Below are 18,906 nucleotides of genomic sequence, written 5' to 3'. Positions count from 1 at the left end.
ATGTGCCAGCTAGATAAGAAAAGAGGCCCCACTGGTCATTGTCTCTATGAATCCGCCCATTACCGAATTAAGAAAATAAAAAAGGCTTACTTTTAGTGAATCCACACTGCTATTTATAAACTCAACACTCTGGTTGTGAGGAATTTGTGATGGATTATTGCTTTTGTTCCCTATACCCACTGGGCGCAAACTAGTGTTCCAATATAATATAAGAATTATTATTTAGCAATTACATTTATATATATATATATATATATATATATATATATATATATATATATATATATATATATATATATATATATAATTCAAAAAATCATCCAAAGGCAGAGGCGCGCACAATGTCAGGCAGACTCCCGTTACAACAAGAGTCCTTTATTTAGCAGAAACCAGCAACACAGTGAATAATACCTTTAAAACTTCCCTACGCGTTTCGGAGCTCCTGCTCCTTGCTCACGGGAAACTTGCATTGCGGCGGATACGGAAGAGCATGTGTCCTTTAATTGGCCTTTATAACGCCCTCAAATGGGCTTCTTATTTCATGGGCTTTTGGGTCACGTAGTTCTCCCGTTGCAATATGACCCTGTATGGGTTCCGCCGTCAGCAAACTTTAGGTTAGACTCCCAATGGAGCCTTCAATGTGCGTGTTGGTTTCAATCCATGCCCCTGGCATCCTGTATAACGGATCTTGAAATCAAGGCCCACAGTCCACAAATCCATGTGGTGGCGCTGCCTCCCCGACCTGGACAGGCCGGAAAACGTCATCAGTGATGTCATCAGTGATGTAATTTGAGATGTCATCAGTGATGTCATGAGTGATGTCACTGACCATGTCATGAGTGATGTAATATGTGACGTCATCAGCAGTGGATTGCGGGCGCGCGAGTTATAGTTAGCTGAACTAACTATAACGGGGGAATTTCGGGGGAATTTCCAGGGTTTTTTACGAGCGAAATGTCCAGCTAACTATAACATGTGTGAAACCTATGTTTTTTTCAGTGAATTTGCAAGGTTTTTTAAATGCTAATACCTAACTATAACGTGTGTGAAACCTATGGTTTTTTCAGTGAATTTGCAAGGTTTTTTAAATGCTAATTCCTAACTATAACGTGTGTGAAACCTATGTTTTTTTTAATGAATTTGCAAGGTTTTTTAAATCCAATTTTTTTTTTTAATTATTTTTTTTGAGATTTTTTTTAAAAACAATATGCTACCTATGTATATAATCATAGATTTACTGTATCCTGCAATATGGAATGGTTCACCTTTTTTTGCTGTTTACAGAATATATTGAATTTCACTGTAAATCGTGAAACTAATTGCATTCATCACTTAACAGCGGGCAAAAAAATTAACAATCCGAAAGATTGTTTAAAAAAAGCCCTGAATCTCTTCTCAGTAAAACATACCTTTATAGAAATGTAACATATTTAATAAAAACATAATCTAAAAACAATAACTATTTGCAATAAATATCGTCTGTAAATCTTGTTGCTTAAGCACATACACCAAAATAATATCTGTCAAAGAAGTCCACAAGAGAAATTTTTACCATGAGGCCAAATGGTAATTTTTAAATTCTTTTTTGATGAAATATCCAAAATGGTAATCCAATAAAATCGCAAAAATGATTTGTTCAGATGTTGCAATTTGTATCTAAAATTTTGGTTTCAGAAAAATTAAATAGGAATTTGGTAATTCTGCAGGCAAACGTTGCTTGAAAATCAATTGAAAATCATTACACAGTGTCCAGCCTTTTTCACATTTAAGATAAACTGTGTAATGACCAGAAGTTATAGATGGTCCATCATGGAAAATTATTGCAACTGCAACAAAAGTTTTTCCAGATATTGATAATTGATGTCCTGTAAACTTCTTTATTAAAGTGTCCAATTTTGAACCATCAGCTCTACAACGTTGCATCATTAAAATTACATACTGTCCATATTTCTTTAAAAATAACGTTGAAAACATGTCTGATTTACATTTAGAACATTTCATGTTGTGATTGGCATCTTTAACTAATTTACTAAAAGTCACTGATTTAGTCTCTGGTAATGTTAAATATATAAACCTTTCTGAATTAACATTAGAGCTGCATGTGTTGAAACAGTTTTCACAACGATGTTCCCATTTATAAGAGAAACCAAACATATTTTCTATTTCTACCCCTTCTTCTTCCAGTACCATAAGGATATACATCAAGAATTCCTGTGCATCTTGCTGGACATTTTGAGTAAACTGTGTACGTCCAGAACATACATCTAAAAGTTTTCTAACATTAGAAGCACTTTTTATTTTAGTTTTATCATTACTCAGCTTCTCATAAAGGAGACTCAGCAAAGAACAGAATCTTTTTTCATGATTTAGTATTATCTGCTCTTGCAAAAAATCAAGATAAAATACAACATTCAGCACTACATTAGCGTAGCAGTTGACACCAGAGCTATTTTCAAAATGACAACCAACAACTTCTTGAACATTGTCCTTTTTCTTTTTGCTTGCAATCACATCACTCTCCTTTTGTTTTCTCTTCTGTACATCCTCATTACAGATATTCTCAATTCTCCTTTTCCGAGAAACAACACGTTTTTCAAACACAGGATACTGACCTAAATGAGGAGCATAGGTTCTTCTTAATCTATTATACTCCTTTACACAATTTGCATCAGCACTAACTTTTGAGTCATCAAAGTCTATCATGAATAAACCAGATAATGTTTTCACTCGTGACAAAGCAACATATGCCATACCTTCTTTGAACACAGTAGAACCAATGTTTACAAAAGCACTATCTACAGTTAATCCTTGAGATTTGTGAATAGTTACAGCATATGCTAGAGAAAACGGAAACTGCTTCCTACGTACATATAAGTCTTTTACAAGCAAAAAACGGACTGAACAACGACTAATGTCTTTAACCTCTTCAATCTGATCAAATTTTATTTTTAAAAATTCAATCCCATCTTTATTCTGGTATTTCACAAAACCCACAACTTTACCCATAGCTCCATTCACTAAACCTTTTTCTACATCCAAATTTCTTCTTAAAAATACTGGACAGTTCATACAAACATAAAGATTTTTTTCTAATCCAGCTGTTTTCGAAATGTTCTTCTCTAGAGAATCCAATTTATTTTTCAATTTGCTTGTTAATGTAATAGTAATTCCTTCATGCTGAATTTTGTCCATTGCTTCCATTTTCTTAATCTCTTCCTTTTCCAATTTCAAAAGTTCCTCATTGAATATCGAGCATTCACGTAGTGTTGGCATTAAGCAGATTACAGTATTTTTTTCTGCAATGTTCTGATATATTTTCTCTGCAACTATTTCTTCACTTGGAAATAAATTATGTAGCAACCGACTCTGTAATGCTTTTCTGCCAACTTCTGTGAGTAGTCCAATTCTGATATCTTTCAGAATACTTGCATAATCTTCATCATTTGCTTGCCTCATATTGGTAGTGAGTTCTTTGTACTTAAAGAATGGCCAAATATTCGCATTACCAATACTTCCTAATGACTTCTTCGTGTCTTCATGTGTCACAGTATTAAACACTGGTTGTCCTTTAACTGGAGTGAGCTGCAGAAGATCCCCAAAAACTATAACATGTTTTCCACCAAATAACACGTCATAGTCTCTCTTTAGAATTTGCTGCATTCTTAAATGCACAAAGGCAAGCATTAAGTTTGATACCATGCTTACCTCATCAATAATGAGAACTTGCATCTTCTTCAACACTCTTGAAACTTCGAAGCATGCTTCTCCTGTTAGCTTGTGATATTCTATTTTGTTCTCATGCTCCACTGGTAACATTAGCAAGCGATGTAAGGTAATTCCTTTTATGTTATTTGCTGCTAACCCAGTTGGAGCAGTAACAACACAAGACAAAGTTGAATCTGTTTTTTGCTGTAGGTAGCTTCTGATGACTTTAATTAAGAAACGTTTTCCAGTTCCAGCTTGTCCACTCACATACATCCTGATTGGTTCAAATGATGTTCATGAGCACTCTTTCTTTTCATGTAGTAATCCATGATCAATTTTTTTTGTGACTTCTTCATAAATTTGTTGTTGTTCTTCATTCAGTTACTGTTCCAAATTTGGTAAGTCTATTAAATCTTCCTGAGCTTGATTCATAGCTGTTTCCACTTCAGTCATTGCTATTGCAGCTTCATTTTCTATGATTGGTTGTCCTAGGGGATCTTGACTGAGCGTTCCAGAACTTTGGCTGTCTTGAGAACTGTCTCTAGCTACTTCAGCTGCAATTGTAGCTTCCTGTTCAATTTCTTCATTTAACATTTGTACATAATTTGTGAAAGTACTGCATTCAATCATATCTTTACATGCATTAAAGGAATCTTCATAGCTGTGAAAATCTCCAAGTAATTCATCCTCTGAACGCCATGGTTTAAACAGCTGTAAAAGTGCTAAGTAGTAAAATTCCTTTTTGTCAGGAGTGTCGCAACTCAGCTTCCTGTGATTAATCAAACTTCCTTTTGTTTGCTTCACCAAACATCCTTCCTCACCAATGACTTTATATTTTCCATTGTTGATGTCTTCTGTGGCTTTCCGTGTAAAAATGTAGTTCTGCAGCACTTCATAGAGACACATGTTCTCAAGATGACGACTTCTTTTTGGGTAATATGTGTCCAACATGTTTGATTTCAAAATATCTGTACTTTCCGGGTTGTTCTCTGCCAAATATTCAATTTCTCCAACAGATTTCAGTACCCGATTTCGCATTCCTGCAAGGCCTAAACTTACCCAAATTATTCTTCTGGATTTGGAGTACAGACTTGCAGATGATAACCTATCTGAGCATTCGTAGGATCCAATTTCTCGATGCGATAACATCTTTAAACTGAAACTGTATAGCTTCTTACTGACAGTCTTCTCGTGAGAAATCTCTTCCCACATTTCCTTCAATTCCGTTTTCTCAGATTTAGTGATGTAAGATGTGACATACCGAGCAACAGCAATAGAATTGTCAGCAACATACTGTATATCCATGTTAGCATTCCACATGGATAAAATGACTGGGTTGTAGTAATTTATATATTTTGACTCTTCTTTTCTTCTTAGGTTGTACGTATTTTTGGGAGTTTTTCTTGTAATAGTATGTCGCACAGCTGACATAAAACTGTTGACTCTTCCTTTTGAAAGAACAGGTCGTGGAAATCCAAATCGACATTTTGTGTAGAATTTTTCTTTACTCTTGTTCTTTCGTCGACAGTATTTTCCACACCGATGACTTTGGAAACGTAAAACTTGCTCTTTTAAGTTTTTCTCTTCTGTGCTTTTAGGTATAGCACATGTTGCATATTCTTCGATGAAACTTAAAACTGCGTCATCAGAATCTGTTCCAAATTTTGGGGCATCCTTGATCCACAACAGCATATGAATATGAGGAGCACCTCTTGCTTGGTACTCTTTTCTCCAAAAGAAATCCACAACTTCTCCAAGAGGTGGATTTTTTTTATTGCAGATGAAGGACATCATAGCCTCAAATCTATAATTGAAATATCTGCAAACATTAACCAGACCCAATGAGCACAATTCTCCTGCTGTCTTGTATTGGATGTTTTCAATATTTGAATTTGTCTCTCGAAGAAAATCCAGAAGATCATCCCAAGCGTACTCAGCACAGCTTAGGGTGAGAAACCATGTAGGAGTTCCTAAATTCCGTAACATACATTTCAATTCTCCATGGCGTCGGTATCAATATTCATTAGTTCCACGCTGACAAGCCATCAGATTCATCAATTGTGATTCCAAATGATCATCTCGCTGTTGCACTTTGTTCATAAAATCCTTTGCAGACACATTATGTAGATGTACTCCACTTTTAAAAATGTGATTTACTGCATAAGATAGTGCAGACAAGTCACTTTCAAATAAAAGATGGAACAAATAAGGAATACTTTGACGAAATCTTGGATCTTCTGCATATAATCTTGTAGTCCGATACTCAAAAGCAGGAATCTGTACTGGACGTTCATCATATCGTCCACCTTTTCCTGTAGGAAACAGCTGGGGAAAACAACGAGCTTCCAAGCTCTCCTCCCATACACTCACGGGAGTTCCTTGTGCTTTTTTCATCTGAAACAGATCAATAGTGTTTGCCATAACTTCTTTTGAATGAAGAGGATGTATGCTGAAATGTTCATAAATTTCTTCTTCTTTTGACTTATCCACTTTTTCAATTTGCCCAGCTGGTATTCCTGAGTCTGGTAGTAAAACTTCTTCATCTTCATCCATATAAATTGTTTCATACCATTTATTATTTCTTTTCAAATATAAATTTGCTCTTTGTACTTTTCGTACATCTACCAGCTCCTGCCAAATTTTCTTATTCTTTGTTGGTACTCCATTAACCAGAATAACTAATGGTTCAGTTTCCAATCTATCTGCATCAATTGTTTCCATATTTTTTTTCAAATCCAATGGCAAATAGACAACTCTTCCTTTTAAACCTCTTTGTAAATCTGAAGGAGGTAATTTACCTGTTTTTGGCTCCATACGCACTATGGTCTGAAACGGATGGACACATTGAATGAGTATAGACTCATACGTATTTAAATCAGAAAGTTCTGCAGGAATATCAACCAATTCTAAATTATTATGTACAGCTCTGGCTGGCATTCTATTTTCTTCTAACTTGTTATAACAGTATTTACAAATACGCTGATCTTCACCCAAATCAAAACTATTTTCCAGAAATATATATGTTGCAAAATCCTTCCACTTATAATTATTTTCATTTTCACTTTTTTTTACAGATCAACATTTCTTGTTTGAATTTTGTAATGGCTTCTCCGGCAACAAATACAAGTAATATTTGGTCTTTCATTAGAGATGATAGTACATTTTGTCATTTGATCTTCAAAATTTTTACTAACAGTGGGTTCTACATTCTCTTCCACATTTTCTTCAATAACTGTGTCATTACCTGCACTTTCTTGTTCCGGACCAAAGTAACAAAACTGAATTTCATCAGTAACCTTCTGTACATCTGATACAGATCCACGGAACAGAGCCCTATTCAACTCATTTAACTTTTGTGCTGGACTTTTAGCAAAATACAATCTTCTCACAAACTTTCTCATTTCAGTATGATGAACTGCCAGCATCCTAAAATGGTGAAAAACACTTTGGCAAACTTTCCTAGAAAGACAAGCCAGAGAATGTCCTTGCAAACCAGTATTCTCTCTCACTCTACATGGATCTAGTCTTTGAAGCACCTTAATCTTCTGTTTAACACTTTTTTTTACTATATTCTCTTAGAAACTCACGTAATTTATCAATAGATTCTTGTCGTACAGTACAAATACTACTACAATGCCAAGTGTACACTGGGGCTTTAGGACGTCTCCCCATAACCTCATCAGCTATCACTTCTTCCTCATTTCTTGGAACCATTTTCTCCTTTTCCATTACACAACCATCTTTCACTTCATAAGCACGACCTCTGGTGTCAACTGCATGCAGCAAACTATTACTTTGAAGATAACTCTCTTCATTAAAAAATGGTTCAGTACTTGAACTATGCATCCATTCTCCTAAAAACACTTTACAAAAGTTATTTCTTTTCGCTACTCTTTTCGTTTTGCTTTGTGACTTCATTACATTGACCATTTTATCTAATGTACGGATCCTGTTCAAAATTAAAAGGAATAGTTTTCTTTTTAAATCTAAAGCCTTAGCTACAATTGATTCAATATCTTTCTTTCTCTTATAAAATTTCGCTTTCTTCTTATATTTTTTCACATCCTTTAGCAAATTGGACATCACTCTTCTCTGAAACATTTTTCTACGAATGTCTTTAAATGCTGTTTTTCTTTTTAAGTCAATCTTTATTGCTTCTGATTGTACATTAGCATTTAGTAATTTCTCACTTTTGTCCTGTTGTTTTCTACTTGAAACACTATTTGCAGTGGGGACATTTTTCCAATTTTTTCTTTTTTTGAAGATTTAAAAAAAAATCCTTTCTCTGCTTACCAGAAGACTTTTTATTTTTTCTAACATGAGGATCTTCAACTAATTTGGGTCCTCCAGTTGTCTTCAAATATAAATGTTTTTTCTGTTCTTTTCTCTTTCTTGATTTTATAGACATCTTTAATTTATTTCACTGTTGTTCAGCAATACCTGAAAGAAACTAAAAAAAAATACCTTTATATAATTTAAATATATTACTATATTTTTTTTGAGCTTTTCAAATCTCATAATACTATCTACCCCTTTCCTACGAGTGAAAAACACAATAAAACCAACACGAATTAAAGCTTCCCCTTTCCTACGAATGCAATTCTAAAAGAACCAGAGTAACACAATTTAAATCTCTGACAACAATTCCTGTGTGCGCACAGACTCATGGTGTGATTCTAGGCAGAAAACGAAATTTGATTTGCAATTTGAAAGCACACTTACTACTGTGGTAGAGCAAGTGATAATTACTCTAACAGTCTGACACATTTTCATTATAGTTTTCAGAAACAGAAAAGAGCACATGTCCAAACAGCTTTTTGAGACCATGAACATGTGTAACCTGGATGACGTACTACACTCTAGCAAAGGAAATGAGCCTTGGTGATGTTGAATGTATTAGCGTTACTCACTGCTATCTGAAACACCACACAGTGCTGAATAGTAAGCATGACTGTACAGGAGAAACAGCTTGCTCTCTGCTAAGAGTGTGCTTCTGGAGACTGTCTACTGTCAGGTGCAAGAGAGATCTGCATGGACACTTGCACAACTGCATAAACACTGGAGACATGTATGTAAAACTACATGTGTGGTAAGGGTTAATAGGAGTTTTGAACATGTAGGAACTACATGACCCATTGAACGAGTGGAAGGAAAATCTACCATGTTGATTTCAAATGTGTTAGCATTGCCCTCTCATTTGTGACATATTAATTTGGGCTGAATGCTAACCAGCACAGTTCATGAAAACAAGCTTCCCCTTTCCTACGAATGCAATTCTAAAAGAACCAGAGTAACACGAATTGAATCTCTGACAACAATTTCTGTGTGCGCACAGACTCATGGTGTGATTCTAGGCAGAAAATGAAATTTGATTTGCAATTTGAAAGCACACTTACTACTGTGGTAGAGCAAGTGATAATTACTCTAACAGTCTGACACATTTTCATTAGGGGTGGGCGGAATTTGCGTAACCGCCTTACGCAAATCTCCGCGAAACGGTAAAAAATCTCCGCAAACATGCAGAAATTCCGCGAACACGCGAAATTGCATGTTCGCGATGCTTTTTTCCTGTTCACAGTTGCTGTTTGCGTGCTCGGGGAGAAATATCTCGCGAACACGCATTTTGAGAACGCGAACAAGAAAAAATTTCGCGAAGTCGCGGAAAGCAGAATTTTGGCCAATTTCGCGTTCTCCGCGGAACACGAAATTACCGAAATTCCGCAAATTCTGCGAGCGGAATGGAATTTACCGCCCAGGCCTAATTTTCATTATAGTTTTCAGAAAAGAGCACATGTCCAAACAGCTTTTTGAGACCATGAACATGTGTAACCTGAATGACGTACTACACTCTAGCAAAGGAAATGAGCCTTGCTGATGTTGAATGTATTAGCGTTACTCACTGCTATCTGAAACACCACACAGTTCTGAATAGTAAGCATGACTGTACAGGAGAAACAGCTTGCTCTCTGCTAAGAGTGTGCTTCTGGAGACTGTCTACTGTCAGGTGCAAGAGAGATCTGCATGGACGCTTGCACATCTGCATAAACACTGGAGACATGTATGTAAGACTACATGTGTGGTAAGGGTTAATAGGAGTTTTGAACATGTAGGAACTACATGACCCATTGCACGAGTGGAAGGAAAATCTACCATGTTGATTTCAAATGTGTTAGCATTGCCCTCTCATTTGTGACATATTAATTTGGGCTGAATGCTAACCAACACAGTTCATGAAAACAAGCTTCCCCTTTCCTACGAATGCAATTCTAAAAGATCCAGAGTAACACAAATTGAATCTCTGACAACAATTCCTGTGTGCGCACAGACTCATGGTGTGATTCTAGGCAGAAAACGAAATTTGATTTGCAATTTGAAAGCACACTTACTACTGTGGTAGAGCAAGTGATAATTACTCTAACAGTCTAACACATTTTCATTATAGTTTTCAAAAGCAGAAAAGAGCACATGCCCAAACAGCTTTTTGAGACCATGAACATGTGTAACCTGGGTGACTGACTACACTCCAGCAAAGGAAATGAGCCTTGGTGATGTTGAATGTATTAGCGTTACTCACTACTATCTGAAACACCACACAGTTGTGAATACTAAGCATGATAGTACAGGATAAGCAGCTGGGTGTGTGCTAAGAGTCTGCTTCTGCAGACTGTGTATTTTCAGTTACAATAGACATGTGCATGGACGCTTCCACAACAGCATAAAAATTGGAGTGATGTATATAAAAGTACATGTGTGGTAAGGGTTAATTGGAGTTTTGTACATGTAGGAACAACCTTACCCATTGCATGATTAAAAGTAAAATCTACCATATCAATTTCAAATGTGTTAGCCTTTGCCTCCCATTTGTGAGATACTGTTTTAAGCTGAATACGAACCATCACAATTCTAAAAAACAAGCTGCCCCTTTCCTACGAATGCCATTCTTACAGAACCAGACCAACACAAATTAAATCTCTGACAACAATTCCTTTGTGCACACAGACTCATGGTGTGATTCTAGGCAGAAAACAGTATTCCTGGGTGATACCAGTACACCTTAACTTATGGAGAAGGCATACTCCATAATATCTTACAAGTTCAATGCACTTAAATATCTTCCTTAACATAAAATGTAAAACACAACTTTAAAAGTGGAAGGAAAATGTACCATGTTAATTTCAAATGTGTTAGCATTTGCCTCTCATTTGTGAAAAAGTGATTTCTGCTGAATGCTACCCATCACAGTTCAAGAAAACAAGCTGCCCCTTTCCTGCGAGTGCAAGGGTAACAGAGCAAGAGCAACACAAATTAAATCTCTGATAACAATTCCTGTGTGCACACAGACTCATGGTATGATTCTAGGCAGAAAACAGTATTCCTGGGTAATACCAGTACACCTTAACTTATGGTGAAGACATAATCAATAATATCTTACAAGTTCAAGACAGTTAAATATCTCCCAAAACACAAAATGTGAAACACAACTTTAAAAGAAGAATCACATTTCTATTATTTATATCAAAATGCACCACATACATCCCCTCTCAAATTCATAACTCACCTTTAAAAGTAGTTAGTTGAGAAAGAAATGTGGCACTCAAACAGCATATTATCAGAGCAACAATCTCTGAGCTGTACACCTCTCTCCTCTCACCAGAACCAGTTAATGGCAATGTTTCCCTCTCTTTTTTCACACATATACATATTAACTCCAAATCACAGTGCTTCCCACATTTTTTTCAAATGGAAACACACATTTCTATTGGTTGGAAATTTCAACCCTTTCCAAATAATCCCTTCCCCCAACATGACTTCTACCTGCTACCATAGCAACAGGTCATGGAACACTGGTGTGAGCAGAGAGGTCAGAAGTTCAACACACAATGTTTCTAATCCATAGAGCAAGAGTGCTTGACTTTTCAAACCTAACAGCAAATCCAAAGTAATGTTCTGTGGGTACACATTTTTCTGAACCAATACAAAACATGCTTGTAAAAATCTAAACATACAGCCTAGTTTTAACTGTAAAATGGTTTGAATCAGCCAATGAGTTCTTTTTTTTTTTTTTTTTAAAGTATGTTAGCCTCCATTTTACAACTATCTTTCTTTTCATATTGCCATTCTACTGAAAGACACCTTCTGAGTGCATCCAGATCTCCTTGAAAGATGTTCACAGTGTGGATTGTAGGTCATAGCTATGTCTTCTGGAGTGAAAAGTTTGCAGAAAAAAGAGGTATTGTGAAAGACCTTGCTTTGCCAAATGTAGACATTAAATGGATTGGTCAGAGAGGGTTAAAGTGGCACCAATTAATGCCTTTGGTGAAAACCTTTCTACATCTCCCACAGCCTAACCTTATTATTGTGCACTGTGGTGGAAATGACCTAGGCACTTTAACTGGGGTAGGTCTGGAAATGCTTATTAAGGACACCTTTGTGCAATTGATGTCACTTTTTCCACAAACTGCCTTTGTATATTCTAATATATGCCAAAGGCAAAAGTGGAACTGGTCCAATCAATATTGTCCGCAGATTGACAAAGCAAGAAAGCACGTCAATAAGTCTGTTTCTGCTTTCCTCAGAGACTATGGTATGCGTTCTATATACCACAACAACTTGCGTTACAACATGCAAGACATTTATAGAGGAGACGGTGTACATTTCACTGATGAAGGGAACAGAGTCTTCCTCTTGAACTTTAGACTCTGCATCGGTACTTACTTGTAGGTACCAAAAAAACACTTCATAAACACAACGGCTCTTTTTAGAGCCACCTAACATCTAAACATTTAATTTTGATTTTTAATTCTATTTTTTTTTTTAAATTTTTACCGCCGTACGCGTACCGTACGCGCACAGTACGCGCACCCCGCGATTTAAAAAAAAAGAATAAAAATGTATTTTTCACACTTCTGGGTCCTTCTTGGACCCCCTGACAAAGGCTAGGTGGTCTGCAACTCTCTACCTTGCCCCCTTTTCACGTTCTTCACCTTTGTTTTTCAGTGCGAGACACACAAAATGGCGGCCGACACTTCCTGATTTTGACCGACTGGAATGTTTACTGTCATGTAACCACCAATCAGAATTAAGCTCGCGCACGGCAGCGTGCGCGTACGGTGCGTGTACGGTACGCGTACGGTGCGCGGCTATAGATATGTATATACTTTTAACTGCAATTTTCTCAGGAACTACTGAACAGATTGACTCCAGATATGCAAAAGGCACATCCCTGACCTGAGGACTTTCTCTTTGCCAAATTTCAAATAATTCTGTTCAGCCGTTTGGGCTGTACCTTGGACTAAAGGTCCCTATGGAAAAATGCATGGGAAAAACGCGTTTTGGGACCCCCCTTTTTTCTCAGCCCCCACTTGACAAATCCCCCCGAGACTTTTATGGTACGAGCAGAGCGGAGCGCCCCACCTATTTTGAAAATTTCGCGAGGATTCGTCAACCGGCGCCAAAGTTATTCCAAATAGAATGTTGCGGATTTCCTATGGAAACACGGTCCTAACAATAACAATCTACTGGCGACCGCCAGTAGATAATATATATATATATATATATATATATATATATATATATATATATATATATATATATATATATATATATATATATATATATATATATAAAATCTTCTCACCACATCAGAATACCGGGACACAACAAGCGCTGGTGCACCACAAGGTCCGAGGTCACGCTGTCATCCATAAAGTTTCAATAACAGCGATTTTCAGATTGATCGATTTAAATTTATTTAAAGTGCATTATAGCCAAAAAATAGTAACCCTACGCGTTTCGGAGAAAAATCGCCTTGCTCACGGGTAACTTTACACAGAATAAAACAACATATAAACACAAACATCGAAGTTACGTACAACGTCATGAGACTAAACATAAAGAGTGGACGAATGTCTGAAAGAAACGTCGGCCATCTTAGAATGGTTTAGACAAGCGATTTGTTAGATTTACATTCACCTTTCACATCAAATGGAAAAAAATTGTAACGCCTCATCAACAACAAATTTGGTTACTTGCTCATAACAGTCCTGATGGTCTAACTGACGTAACCCTTCCATGTATGTACTTTCACTGTCACTTTTTATGGAATGTTGAAAGATTGGCACTCGCAGGGTATCCTGGAATGGGATGAATACTGTTTTCTCCTGAATCGTAATCCCAAGGTTGCAATTCTTTATCTATTACCTAAATTGCCCAAAAACCCTACTACACCTCCTGGGAGAACCATTCTTTCTTAAATGGGTTCTCTGCTTGAGAACACGTCAAAGTATATTAACTATTTTCTGCGGCCCTATGTAGCATGTGAAACTCTGGCTGCGGTATATTGATGACCTGTTTATCATTTGGGACGGGTCTTATGAACAGGCCAATAATTTCATCTCTATTTTGAATATGTATGAGAAGAATTTGAAATTTGAGGGAACTATAAGTGATCAAAGGATTCAGTTTTTAGACCTAGAAATAGAAGTAGTGGAGAACAAACTAGTTTCTTAACTTTATCGCAAAACAACTGCGGGCAATACTCTGCTACATGCACAAAGCAGCCATCCTAAAACACTGATTCGCAGTATACCTTATGGGGAATTTCTCCGGGCGTGGAAAAATTGCAGTATGGAATCAGACTTCAATCGAGAATGTGATTGTAACCGCTCTCCAAAAACCTTTTGGTCATACAAACTAAATGCGATCAAAGAAGCACATTCAAAAGCAGCGAATTTCACACAAAATGAGTTGCTAGGACCTAAAGAGAAGACAGTGTAGAAAGTTGACCAGGTCATTAGATTTATTACCACCTTTAATTCTAGCTCTTGGGAGGTTAAGAAATGTCTCAATAGACACTGGAAAGTCCTTAGAACAGAATCCACTCTAGATGATGTAGTGGGCAATTTTCCGAACATCACCTACAGAAAGGCGAACTCATTGAAGGATAGACTATGTAGTAATGAGGTGCCATATATGAAGAGCTTTAATATGGGAATTCAAGGCTTTTTCACCTGCATGTCGTACAAAGCTTGTAAGACCAGTTCCAATGTCAAAAGTGTGTATTATCCAGTCATTAATGCAGATAGATCTATCGAGAAACATCTTACATGCCATTCTGATTACTGTGTTTATGTTCTGATGTGCCCATGTCCCAAAAAATACGTAGGCAGTACCATGTTTGAGGCAAAAAACACATTTTGGAACACATGAGAGCTACCCAAAAACAAGCTATCCCCCGTGGCAAGACATTTTGAGGAACTTCATAAAAGTAATCGCAATTTGTTGCGATTCTTTGTGATTGATAGGGTCTTGCCTTCTAACGGGGGGTGACAGAATTCGCAAACTACGTCAGCTAGAGTCCAGGTATATCCTGGAACTTTACACAAAGATTCCGGGGGGCTTAAACTCTGAAGAAGAACTGTCCTGGCATTTGGGAGAATAAACTCAATTCCCCTGCTTTTAGTGATCTCTATATACTTGACAGTTATGTATACATCTGACAGTTTTTGTTTCTTCAGACTTACTCTCCATGTCTTTTTTTAGATTGTTTTGTTATTCCTATTTCAATGTATACAATAGAACTTTGATAACTTATGCAATGATCAATTTGCTTCAGTGCAGTCTCGGATGTGATTCTGGTGTTATTCTGTTTTATATGTCTTTTAATACGTACACATAATGTGAGTCAATTGTTCTAAGAAACTGTATGGGCTGACAACACTGTTTACATCCTCTGTTCATTCCTTTGTGTTTAGGCGGTGTCGTCTTGTGGAGAAGAATCGGTTCAAAAAATGTGTAACACTTAGAGTACTTAAGAGAAATAATCGAGTGCCCACTTGGGCGAAGTATGACATTTGAAATCTGTAATTTGTTCTCTTTAAATGTGGTAATATTCTGTAATTTGAATAATAATTCTTCACCCACTGGGGTATAATATGTAATTTTGAAATTTGAGAGAAAAAAATTCAAACAATTCAAAAAATTCTGAAAATTTTGAATTTTGAATATTTGTTCTCTACGGTTAAAATTTTGGATATATGTATTTTATGCATTGAATGTAATTTCATTTCTAATCCATCTATTATAGGCTCATAGAATGATTTATGTCTATGTACACTAAACTAATAAGTATAACTGTTGAAGTGAATGAATATGAATGAATATTGAATTTATATTTATTTTTATTGTTTTGGATCTTTATGCAGATCTGATCGATAAAGATATGATATTTGTCTAGGTTTCCAACAGACCTGAGAATCATGTATTGGAAAGGCATTTAGAAGATTGTTTTTTCAAATATTTAAATATGTATTGTTCAGAGGTTGTTTAATGTATTAGCGATTTGTTGGAAATTGTGCTCAGTTTATTTTATAAACACGCTAATTAGGTCAATGTGCTGGGCGACAAAAGGTTATATAGATCCTAGCCAGCAGGGTTGCCCATTATAAATTGAAATAAGAAAATATGAATTTTGGAGAATCCTGTGGACCAGATGTGATAACATTGTAAGATATTTTATATCTGGCGTTACAATTTTTTTTCTCCATCTGATGTAAAAGGTGAATGTAAATCTAACAATCGCTTGTCTAAACCATTCTAAGATGGCCGACGTTTCTTTCAGACATTCGTCCACTCTTTATGTTTAGTCTCATGACGTTGTACGTAACTTCGATGTTTGTGCTTATATGTTGTTTTATTCTGTGTAAAGTTACCCGTGAGCAAGGCGATTTTTCGCCGAAAAGCGTAGGGTTACTATTTTTTGGCTATAATGCACTTTAAATAAATTTAAATCGATCAATCTGAAAATCGCTGTTTATTTGGAAGGAGTGCATGCGTGCAATCTTGTTTGCATGGTGAAACTTTATATATAAACTGAATTCTCTGATGCCCAGAAGGAGAAGAAATGAGATGCACTCTACTGCAAGTTCTTATTGCTTTATTCAATTCTGAACATGAAACGCAGTGCGCCTTCCCTACGCGTTTCAGTCTGATGACCTTAATCATGGGTACTTATGGCAAAATATTGCAGCTGCTGCCTAGTTATAGCAGTAGCGATCCAGTGAACCATCCAATTGGATTTAAATACTGATGCATTCTGGTCTTGATAGTACAAATACCATTCCTTACGCTCTACATTGAGCACACCAATTGCTACAGTCATTTGTTATAATAAGCCACTGCTTGATATACACAACCCTCTATTTGGTCACTCGAAACATGTTCCTTCCATAACAATTACCACTTGCTAGCCCACGTGTGGCCCCAAACTTCACAGGCCCTACACTACAAACTCCATCATGCACTGCAGTAAGGTACTCACCTGAAACCCACTAGAGGACGTGAATTTTCAGTATATGACTAAATGGGAGTTTTTAGTATTTCAGTATTTGTGCGCAGGTGCTGTTCAACCGATGAAAAAGGGGCTGGGGGCCCCGAAACGCGTCAGGTGCAAACAATCAGGAATGTATGTTTCCGGTTCCTCCCGAATAAAGAATTCAGTGGAATTGGGCTGCTGTGAGTGCGTTCTTAAGAGCAGAGCAACAATGGAGACATTAATCACGGCTGCTCTGGCCCTGGAGGACTGCACCATCATACTGAATTAAACATGGGGCCATGGGTTGGAACCAGTTTAACCCTTGAGTGGCACAGCAGCCTTCTGATTTTAACAGGGCATTTGCTTTACTGAGGCCCACTGGAGGGCTTGAAGAATTTCACTGAAAATCAAGCAGCCACGCAGAAACCCACCGAAGGGAAAAACTGTTTGTGTTAACACTGCAAACTCCATCATGCACTGCAATAAGGTACTCACCTGAAACCCACTAGAGGGCATCAATTGTCAGTATATGACTAAATGGGAGTTTGTAGTATGTCTGCATAGGTGCTGTTCAACCTATGAAGAATGGGCTGGGGGCCCGAAACACGTCAGGTGCAAGCAATCAGGAATGCATGTTTCTGGTTCCTCCAGAATAAAGAATTCAGTGGAATTGGGCTGCTGTGAGTGCGTTCTTAAGAGCAGAGCAACAATGGAGACATTAATCACGGCTGCTCTGGCCCTGGAGGACTGCACCATCATTCTGAATTAAACATGGGGCCATGGGTTGGAACCAGTTTAACCCTTGAGTGGCACAGCAGCCTTCTGATTTTAACAGGGCATTTGCTTTACTGAGGCCCACTGGAGGGCTTGAAGAATTTCACTGAAAATCAAGCAGCCACGCAGAAACCCACCGAAGGGAAAAACTGTTTGTGTTAACACTGCAAACTCCATCATGCACTGCAATAAGGTACTCACCTGAAACCCACTAGAGGGCATCAATCGTCAGTATATGACTAAATGGGAGTTTGTAGTATGTCTGCATAGGTGCTGTTCAACCTATGAAGAATGGGCTAGGGGCCCGAAACACGTCAGGTGCAAGCAATCAGGAATGCATGTTTCTGGTTCCTCCAGAATAAAGAATTCAGTGGAATTGGGCTGCTGTGAATGCGCTCTTAAGATCATAAGAGCAGAGCAACAATGGAGACATATATATATATATATGTTGCGAAGTCATCCTGTGCCCTGGGCACCCCCCAACTTTTTGCTGACTGGAACTGGTGGTAACTGACTCTGACTGACCCTGGGCTCTGCCTAACCAGGCCCAGGGCCAGTGCTAAGCTGAAAGGAACACATTAGAATACAGTTAAAAGACCCAACATACACTAGGGTACACTATGGTATGGTGGGGTACCCCTGTAATTGGCATGACCTACCCCATAAGCCCCTAGTATCTCATAGGGCAGGGGATTGAAACTACCTAGAAGTCCCCAGTACCCTGGGGTATGGCAGTTTAGAGGCCATCAGCTTTTTCTGCACTAGCATGTGTGCAGTGCTGAAGCCTGAGGTCAGTTTAAAAGCAGCACTGGGTGCCAGGACTGCTTTGAAACAGTAAATTGCTGGTTAAATTCGACTTTGATGCTAGTAATACAGTAAAAGGAGAATCTGCAATATTTCTACAGATTCAGAACCCCTAAAGTCTCCCCTAGTTCCACAGGGGGTGGGGGTCCTTTAGAAATTAGGGAAATACTTATAAAATATGTTTTTACAAGCCCTGGTGCTAGAAGACTAGCCCAAGTCATTTTCCCCATTGCAAACCGCATGGCCCATAGGTTAACATGGTAGGAAGTTAATGATTAATAAATATTGATAGGAGAGGACCAGCCGGACCA

This window comes from Triturus cristatus, chromosome 1_2 (assembly GCF_964204655.1).
Source record: "Triturus cristatus chromosome 1_2, aTriCri1.1, whole genome shotgun sequence".
Classification (NCBI taxonomy): domain Eukaryota; kingdom Metazoa; phylum Chordata; class Amphibia; order Caudata; family Salamandridae; genus Triturus; species Triturus cristatus.
Note: the sequence above shows the minus strand (reverse complement) of the source record.